The sequence below is a fragment of the Neolamprologus multifasciatus genome, chromosome 16, assembly GCF_963576455.1.
Source record: "Neolamprologus multifasciatus chromosome 16, fNeoMul1.2, whole genome shotgun sequence".
Lineage (NCBI taxonomy): Eukaryota > Metazoa > Chordata > Actinopteri > Cichliformes > Cichlidae > Neolamprologus > Neolamprologus multifasciatus.
The window spans coordinates 32,258,353-32,268,399 of record NC_140454.1 but is presented as its reverse complement, the minus strand read 5'-3'; positions in this window follow the sequence as shown (position 1 = coordinate 32,268,399).

Below are 10,047 nucleotides of genomic sequence, written 5' to 3'. Positions count from 1 at the left end.
GCTAGCAAGCTAACTGGAAAACACATTCAAACAAATGTGCATTCTTATGAAATAATGCAGGAATACAAACTTAAATGTGTTTAAGAGTTTCAAGGACTCACTATCAGACATAACCTTCTCCGCCCACTCCAGCTGACCTTATTAATGAGTTAAAGCTCCCTGGTGAATAATTTATGGAGGAGAATAGCAACCTGAGGAGATTCAAGTGCAAAATCCACGTGAGTGCAACAGAAGCAGATACACTTACATTAACAAATGTGTACTGTGCAGATGGGATTATTTAATGACCAAGGACACTGAGTGGGTTGAGGTCAGAAGGCTCATATTCAAAGTTGCAAAATTGGTTTGTCTTCCAGCAGATGTTGCAAAGAAAAGACGTGTTTGAACCCTTACTGGAAATATTGAAAGTTCACGAGGGCTTGCCACTCTTCAGTCTTCGGGCCACTTTTCTGTCAAGAAAGTTTAGTTGCTCTCCAGAGACGTGCAACGCTGGAGAGGCTTCCGTTTACTTTCCTTGTCCTGATATAAACAGAACTGCTCTTGTGAATTGCAGCAGAGACATTTTGCACTCCAACAACAGAGTGGCTGCAAAAGAAAGAAGCACATAAGCCACGAGGTTAGAGATCTGTGGACTGTATTTCAAAGACGGGGCACAATCAATCTACAGTAGATGAAAATTACAGCCCCACACAACGTTCTGTGTTTGCTGCTGAGCATGATGTGTGGTGCTTGGGTGAAGGTAAACATCTGTCTGCAGTTAAATTGCTCTGCTTGGAGGGGAACATATATCCAGCAGCCACAACATTAAAACCACCTGCCTAATATTGTGCAGGTTCCCCCTCGTCCCCATCATTTGTCGGGCCATGGATGGGAAACCTCGGGGGTTTGGCAGCACACCTCAGCTCGTGTGGATCGGGCTTTTTCCGGCACATCCCACAAATTCTTGATTGGATTGGGATCTGGGGACTGTGGAAGCTGTATCAATGTGTTCCTTGTGCTGTTTCTGTCCTGCTGGGGTTAATCTGCTGGCCGAGGAATGCTGCGGGGGCCTGGTCTCTAGCAATTTATTTACGTTTCTAAGTTTGAGGTACATCTATTGCTGAAATGAGCATTAAAAGTTAATGTCAGTGATATGTGATAGTTTTCTCTTGTTATTTTCATTCGTCTTTGATACAGATCACGAAAGCGTTCATTTTTTAACTTAGACATGTAACTGCAGGACAGTGAAACGTCACGAATGAAGTGCGAGTGGCTGACCTGCTGTAGGTGGAAGAGAAAGATCAGATTTGTGTAACCCTTTCAAGAAGACAGATTAAGTCTGATTTCTTGCAAAAAAACATTTTAATGCACGTAAATACTTAACAGGTGCAGGTTTTGAATGAAGACATGAAGGCTTGATGAAACTTTGTGCCCGATTCATTTATGTCACCTGCAATTATTCACGATTGCAGATGAGCATGGACATGTGAAAGAGAGCTACTGTGAAGAATTTCAAGTAAACACAGAGCAAAGGTGCTTCCTATAACTGTGAATAGCTTTTTTATGCATGATGTTTCTCATAACCAGAGAAGGGCAGTAACGCGCTTGTCCGATTACTTTTTTCAAGTAACGAGTAAAGTAAGGGATTACTATTGCAAAAACGGTAATTAGATTACCGTTACTTTCCCGTAGGAACGCTGCGTTACTGCGTTACTAAAACCGTGATTTTTTGCGAGAACGTCTCATGACAGTGACGTAAGCGAGTGCGACGTTCGTGACAACAGCTGTGTGCAGATCAACAATGGATCATATATCGAGTGCGGGAGAGAGTATGAGCGTGCAGCGTTTAAAGCGTGGAAGTACTGACCTTACTTTGAGTTTGATTCCATAAAAAGTGACAAAAACATTAGTGTCCGTTGTGCGTGGGAAGAAAACTTCTTTTTACAGCGAAAAAAAAACCCCTAAACTTCCGAGCAAGCACCGAGTAGCTACGACGTAATGGGAAACTCACAGAGAAACTCGCGGATTCTTCCACTGACCGCGGCACACCTGCACCAGGGTAACCCTCCGCCTACCCTACTCCTGCTTTACAGGTGAAAATAGAGCAACAGGACCGCTAGTCTTTGACTTTATTTATTTTCTGCTGTGTTTTACTTGCATTTATTTGAAAGACTGAGTGTAAACACACACACACAAAAAAAATTTATGTGCTGGAATGTGCAGAAAATAGGTTTAAATATTAAACAAATTTCTTCCAGTCAGAGAATGTTGCATATAATTACATTTTTGCTTGATGCATAAAGTTAAAAGATTAAAACTAATAAAACAAGTTTTAAAAATAGACTTTTCCATTTGATTACATTTTGTATGATGATTATGCAGAAAAAGTAGAATTGGGCTGAAAGATCTATCACTTTATCACCTATTCAGGTTGTAAATTGTGTTTTAAAAAAGTAACTAAGTAATTAATGACTTTTGAAAATAAATAATTACTTTTTTGGGGAAGTAATCAGTAATTAGTTACTGATTGCTTTTTTCAAGTAACTTGACCAACACTGCTAATAACTGTAGTGAAGAGCTTCATTTATTCCTTTTAATTCTGTAATTAAAAATTACTCCGTAGCTTTCATTTACAGTACGAGACTAATTATAATAATGATCAAACTAACAGTTTTTCAGCCCTGCAAAATGAACTGTATGTGTAAAAAAGCCTGAATGGATGCTGGTATCACTATCTTACATCTAAAGTCCAACTTATTTCCTTGACTCTGTGAACCTTGTCATCAAACTGGGGAAAATATTAGACACCTCCTCTTGAGTGGCTTCAGCAGCCCATTTAATTTCCTCACAGAAACATTATCTCTACTTCAGGATGCTTGACAAGCTATAGGGGTACAATAGGAGGATGCTGTTAGGCGCCAAGTGGGACTTCTGCGCCTGCTGAAACTAATTAACAAGAAAACTATGCTTGAAACCTCATTGTCATCATCACAGAAGGTAACAAACAGGAAAATATCCATTGGTGTATTTATAAAAACATCCTGCCAAGTCAGACAGACGTGGCCTTTATAAAGACGTGTGAATTTGGTGAAAACTCACCTTTTTGGGGTCCTGGAAAGCAATTGGTTCATTAATGCATGACAAATGTGGGCGATCGTGGTTCAAGAGTTGGCAGTTTGTCTTGTAATCGGAAGGTTACCAGTTCGAGCCCCGGCTCAGACAGTCTCGGTTGTTGTGTCCTTGAGCAAGACACTTCACCTACCGCCTACTGGTGATGGTCAGAGGGGCCGATGGCGCGATATGGCAGCCTCGCTTCTGTCAGTCTGCCTCAGGGCAGCTGTAGCTACAACTGTAGCCTCCACCAGTGTGTGAATGTGAGAGTGAATGAATAGTGGAATTGTAAAGCGCTTTGAGGGTCTCAAAAAGCGCTATGTAAATGCAATCCATTATTATTATTAAAACTTTTAAAAGAGATAAAAGGTTAACTTTAGAGAGCTGCCTCAGCTAAATAAAAAAAGACGTTTCTCACCACATTTGTTTTTTTGTTCATGTTAGAGCTTTATCAGTTTTCACACCAAGCACGGAAGAGGACCCAAGTCAGGAGAAGTCAGGAGGTGGAACACCTGGATCAATCCAGACTGTAATACAGCACAACAGCTTCGGGATGTGGAGAAACAACATTCCCATCACGGATGAAAAATCTGCAGCAATTGTGTGATGCTGTCACGTCTGCAGTGTTGGGAAGGTTACTTTTAAAATGTATTCCATTACAGATTACAGAATACATGCCCCAAAATGTATTCTGTAACGTATTCCGTTACGTTACTCAATGAGAGTAACGTATTCTGAATACTTTGGATTACTTAATATATTATCATGCTGTTTACAACTACATGAATGTACTATTGCTGTGATTTATTACTGTTACTGAAGGTCCGCGGCTCCGAACCGTAGTAAAGGGACCTCTGGCTAATACGGTGGGTTCTGTGTCGGCTCGTAGCCGAAAACTAGCTTTACTTTGTTGTCTGGGTCAACTTTGCTATCAGAGACAGAGAGAGGCGTTGAAAGGCTGCTCCAACAGAACTTATTGTTTTTGGAGGAAAACACGAACACGGTGTACAGTCGAGTCTTAATAGCTTACTTACAACTGGGCTCGTCAGGCTCTCTTCTTGGCTGCAGTGGTTATTATTATATTTACATGCTTCCAGCTCCCGTTTCTGCTCGATGACAGCTCGTACTTTTCCTTTTTCTCCCTCCCTCGCTCACAGACACATAACGTGTATGGCAGTCCATTCTTCCTGCAGCACGGACTACACTGCCTATGATGCTACATTCTTCAGAGCTATACCTGTAGCATTCTGCCTATTAGCTTAGCACAACAACAACAAAAAGGCCTCTCTCACCCAGGAAACACGCACAGAGAGAGCGTCACCCTGTAACCATGGCAACCGTAGCTGCCACCTGGAACAACAGAACGTAGCTGTCAAACAAAACCCAAACAGTCCTGACCCGCCACAATATGAAACAGGGAAGTACCGCCGTGTAATCCATTTATTTCAACAAAGTAACTGTATTCTAAATACCACCTTTTTAAACAGTAACTGTAACGGAATACAGTTACTCATATTTTGTATTTTAAATACGTAACGGCGGTACATGTATTCTGTTACTCCCCAACACTGCACGTCTGAGGATTACTTCAGTACTCATGAAACATACACATGAAAGAGGATACATTAAAAAAGGAGAAAGTTATTTATTACACTACTTATTACATGACACTCACACACACAAAGCCCTGTCCTAATGAGGACACACATACAAGCTTTCTTTTAGTACTTACGTATGAACAAAAGTTGACAGACGTTAAAACAATTGCCACGGCGATTCTACTCTTCGTGTTTCTACTAAGTTATGTTTCTGTCCTGGACACAGTTGACTTTACTGTTACGCTCTGGTAAAAATAAAAGTAGACGCCGGTCTCTCCGCTGGAGACCGCTCCACCATATTTCTTCTAGCTGATTCTGGTTGAACTCCCTAAGAAAAAAAAACGTGTTTGTTTGATGCTTTTTTCCTTTTATCCATCTGGTGTTTGAAGAACTAAGGACAACTGAAGCTTAAATAGAGACACCAAACACGAGGAACCGGTGACACAAATAAGGCAGAGAAAGTAAAACTAATGACTAGACTTGAGTATGAATGCAATCAAGTACACTTGAATTCAACTAAGCCAGTGCAATCACATCCAGTGTCTCACAGCTACTGTGGAGGCACAAACAAAACCATCCCCAAACTGGTACCAGTCTACCAAGTTATATATGGCCATGCAGGTGACCACAGGCAGTGCTAGTTATGAAATACTGTGTCAGTTAGGTTTAATACAACAGTCATTAAACTTCTCTGTAATCGAACTTGAATTATGGTTTGTTGTGAACGCCAGTCAAACAGAGCTTCGAACATTTAAATAATGACACCACAAAGAATCTCTCCATCTTACACAGTTTCATTAGAAACTATCCTGCAGCCATTCCAGTAAATATCTGTGGGACAGAAAACGAGAAGTAAAAGAGACTCGTGGAGGGGAAATGATGGAAAGCAAAGTATTTAAGTGCCTCATGTCAGGAAGTGCTCCAACTCGCCTCCTCCTGATGTCCCCTCATGTTGATAATAGACCACCTAATGTCATTCACAGATGTCTGCTGGAGATGTTAATGCATGTCATTTTCATGGCTCGGAGCTCAGCTCTGTTCCCAAGTGGCTCTGGTGTATTTCTGTCTTGTTTGCAACCTCCCAGTGGAACCTCATACAACGTTTCAGTCTGCCAGCAGGCAGCTTGGGAGATTTGAACCTAACAAAGCACTGCCTAAAAGAGAGAAATTAACTTCTTGGGGTACTGTAGTATAAAATCCGTACATGATGCAATTACTCCATCTGGAATGTGCTGTGAAAAACGTGAAAAAACAAAATAGTAAATGCGTGTTCTCTGTGTAGGGGTCTTGATGTGCACATCTGCAAGTCATGCGTTGCCAATTTGTCTTCTCATAAGATTAAGTAGTTTCATCAGACCAGTCTCACGCTCCGCTCTCTGAAGCCTTACACTGTTCTGTCTCTGGAGATGCAGGAGACAGCAAGGCGGATGTAGAGCACAGGAAAAATGGTGGGAGAGAGGAAGTGAAACAGGATGTATATGTATATATAAGTATTGAGCCAGCCTTTATTTGGTATGACTACCTTTATTCTTCAGCCCTCTTAGAGTTAAAGACTACAGAAAGCTGCCCAAGTATCTTCAGGAATAGTTCATGAAGTTAAAGTCAAAGTTTTCTTTGGATGTTTCTGCATTTTGCTCCCAAAGTGCTTCAGTAATGCTGCTCTGGGGAGGCCAGTCCATCACTGGTATTCTTCCACTGTGTGTTTTTCTATCCAGTTATGCTTTTAGTGCATTAGCAGTGATTGGCATCATTGTCGTGCTGTAAAATGAAGCCGTTGCCAATCAGATGCTTTCCAGATGGTGTTGCATGGTAGATCAAAATCTGCTTTTTGTGTTTGCAATTCCATTAATTCTGATAAAATTCCCAAACCACCACAGAGCTTCCCAGTGTGTTTTACAGATTTGTATTCATCACTGCATCAAATCTGTTGCCACTGACTTTCAGTCCAGTTCTTGTGTCATAATTGTTCACCAAGCCTTTTCTCCCTGTTTCCTTTCCTTAATAATGGCTTCTTGTGAGTCACTCCTCCGCACACCATTTCTGATCAGAATCAGTAAACAGCAGCATTTATCAACTGCTGCAGATCATTTTTTAGGCCTGCTAGTTTTATTGTCCTCCAGGTTCCTCAAAATGATTTAATGACACACTGTGCAAAGATTCATCATGTTTCATACTCTTTTCTTCCTGTCAAACTGTTATTTTTGGCATTTCTTTTGTAAATTCAAGACATGATTTCAAACTAGTTCTTTTCTAAGTTGTCTCTTAGGTGTAGACACAACAGTGGTTCATCATTTAGGCTCCTTTTTTATGCTTCAGTGATTCAGACGTCAGTTAACATTCCTCTGTCAGGGACAAGGACTGGACAGAAAAGGAGGATAAAAACAGCCAACGTCCAAAGGAAAACTTTGACAGACCTTCAGCAAACCTGGAGAACTATATCACTTAAAAAAATGAATTTTAAATTAAGAAGAACACATTTATAACATTTCGGTCATTAGCACCAAATCTTTCTGTGGGTGAGGCTGTGCTAACACCAGGGATTGCTTGAGCATCCCCCTCACCACTCGTCTGCGCTCATGTTGCCCTTAACGATCTACGCTCCAACATCTCAGTTCCTCTCTCGTGGTTACCCTCTCCGTGTTTTAAACACTGGTTTGAAAAGCGCTCTTGCAGAGCAAACGTTTCACGATTTCATGCATTTTGTGGCTTATTTGTGGCAACAATCACACTAGTCACACAAACTGGGCTTTGGGGGTGAAAAGGGGGTGCAGACTTGCCAGTGTGAGTACACCTTAAGACACATTAGTTTTTATCTGGCATCCTCTAAAGTTCCCCCCTAATTTCTATTTTAGGTTAACTCTCTATGATGAGGTTGAATTAACTGCAAAAACTGAAGCAGGGAAATAAAATGTAGTAGAGAACAGAATGAATAAGTCTAACGTCTCAGCATCCATTTCTTTTCTCCAGTCTGCATGAACACCTGCATTTACAGAAACCCACTGAGACAACTTTGTGCCTTTTGAAACTAATTAGCAGCCAAACATTACGGGAAAATTCAGAAAATGCTTGAGGTCAGTGGTGTAGGATGCCACTTGCAAGAAAAGTCTTGGCAGAAATATTTCAGTCTTTGACAATTTGCATAACAGCGAAGAGTGGGAGGTTTTTCAGTTTATCCACATTATGTTTACTGAGGCAAAACACTGTTTTACAGAGAGTCCAGAAAATACAGGAACAGTTTTTTATGCTTCCTTATATTAAAGCTGACAATATAATAACAGTTCACTGAGCCTTGCACAGTCAAATTAATGGTATAATTATATGTATATGTAAAGATGACGGTGTCTCCGTCATAACGCCATTTTCTGTCCTCACATTTACGTTGCTTGATAGGAACTGCTGTGCTAACGCAATTATGAGCACATGCTTGATTCCTGTAATTCCAGCACACGTCGGTGACAGACAGCCTTTAAAGTTTAGATTATACTCCCTCGATATCCCGGCATTAGAAAGACTGCATTGAAGCTGCAGATACAGGCGACTGTGGCATGATTCATTTTGTTTTTGTGACTGGAGCTTTTGTGTTTGGATTTATTTAAATGACAGCTGAAAGTCATTTTTCCTACAAGAGATAAGCTCAGTCGGTGCACATCACGCTGCAGCATGTGTGCGGTGTGGTTTGGCTTGATCCTAATGATGTTGTGGGTGATCATTATACTTTGTTAGAGATGTAAAATCCTGCACAGTGCTCACTGAAGTTAATGATTCAGTGCTGGAAAAAAACACACATATGAGTATAAACACATGTGCAGCTCGTGGGTGCTGTTGCATGGATTTGTTTTGTTGGCACATACTTTTTGATCTTCTCCCACTGCACAAAGCGCTTTGATGTGCATTTGTGTGACAACATTTCATGAACCTGTACTAAGGGGATCAGTTTTGCAGTTTTTTTATGACTTAAGCATCTGCATGATCAGGAAATCACTGTAAAGCTGCAGTTAAGCACTAATGTGAAAAGTACATGCTCATCTGACATTAATGTTGTCCCGATTCAGCAAAGCAGCAGAGATATAGCGCTTTATTTAATTACAGTGATGTGTTCATTGTTTCTGTTTAAATTGGCATGGCTGTATGTATTACTCTTTGCAGTCTGCCAAGCTAATCTCACAGCACAATGAAATGCCTCCCACAGCTGGAGCAAGTGTGTGGGCAGCTTTTGAAACAGAACAAAAGGAAATAGAGAGGCACTTACTCTTAGACACACTGTGAAGCACACATAGACACGTGTGACTCCATATGCATCTGCTCATTCACACACACACACACACACACACACCTGGACGTGCATAATTACATTCAAAATTGATGCAGTTCTTTCATGACGTTTCTCAGACACTGAAAACTGCTCTGTGTAACAAAGGTGTCTAAAATGTGTGCCATTCACACATTTTAGACACAAATGTGTGAATGTGCAGCAACAACAATTTGCCCTGTGACTGCAACTCTACAATCAAGAGAAGCTCAAGTTCCTTCATGTATAATCTGATCTATAATCAGTCATATTGATTGCACGCTTATTTAGGTTCAAGTTTATTCTGTGAAATGTTGTTTCCTGCTGATTCTTTGCCTGTCAGATTACATGCAGAAGCAAGATTAATGCATTAGTGGGTTATACTGAGATTAAAATCAGAGTTGTCAGCAACACAAAGGGGCATCTCCTGGAAAAATCTGTATACCGTTGGTTGCCGGCATTTTCCAGATGCAATCGACTGCACCAAAATCCTCTTTGTGATTGTTTTGGTTGCTAGTAGATTTCCGTAGCTGCCCACAGTTTGCATTAAAAACACTCGCCGTTTACTCTTTAAACTGTAGTGAAAGTTAAAAAAGAGTCCCAGTACTGCTTGATGAGTAGTTTGCATTTGCGGATAAGTTGATATCTTCAATGCAAACTACTGGTGACCATGGCAACCTGCTAGTAAACAAAGCAAGCTGCCAGCAACCTCCAGAAACCCCTCTCCTGTTCTCCTGCCACTTGTGGATCAAAAACGCTTTTCCCTTGCAAACAGTGGTTACCGGGGTAACCGACCAGACTTTATGCTTCAGCTATTTTATTTTATGTGCTGGAATATGAAGAAAATAGGTTTAAATGTTAAAAAATTTCTTCCAGTCAGAGAATGTTGCAGATAATTTAATGTTTGCCTCATGCATAAAGTTAAAAGATTAAAACTAATAAAACAAGTTTTAAAAAGATACTTTTCCATTTGATTACATTTTGTATGATGGATTATGCAGAAAAAGTAGAATTGGGCTGAAAGATCTATCACTTTATCACCTATTCAGGGTGTAAATTGTGTTTTTAAAA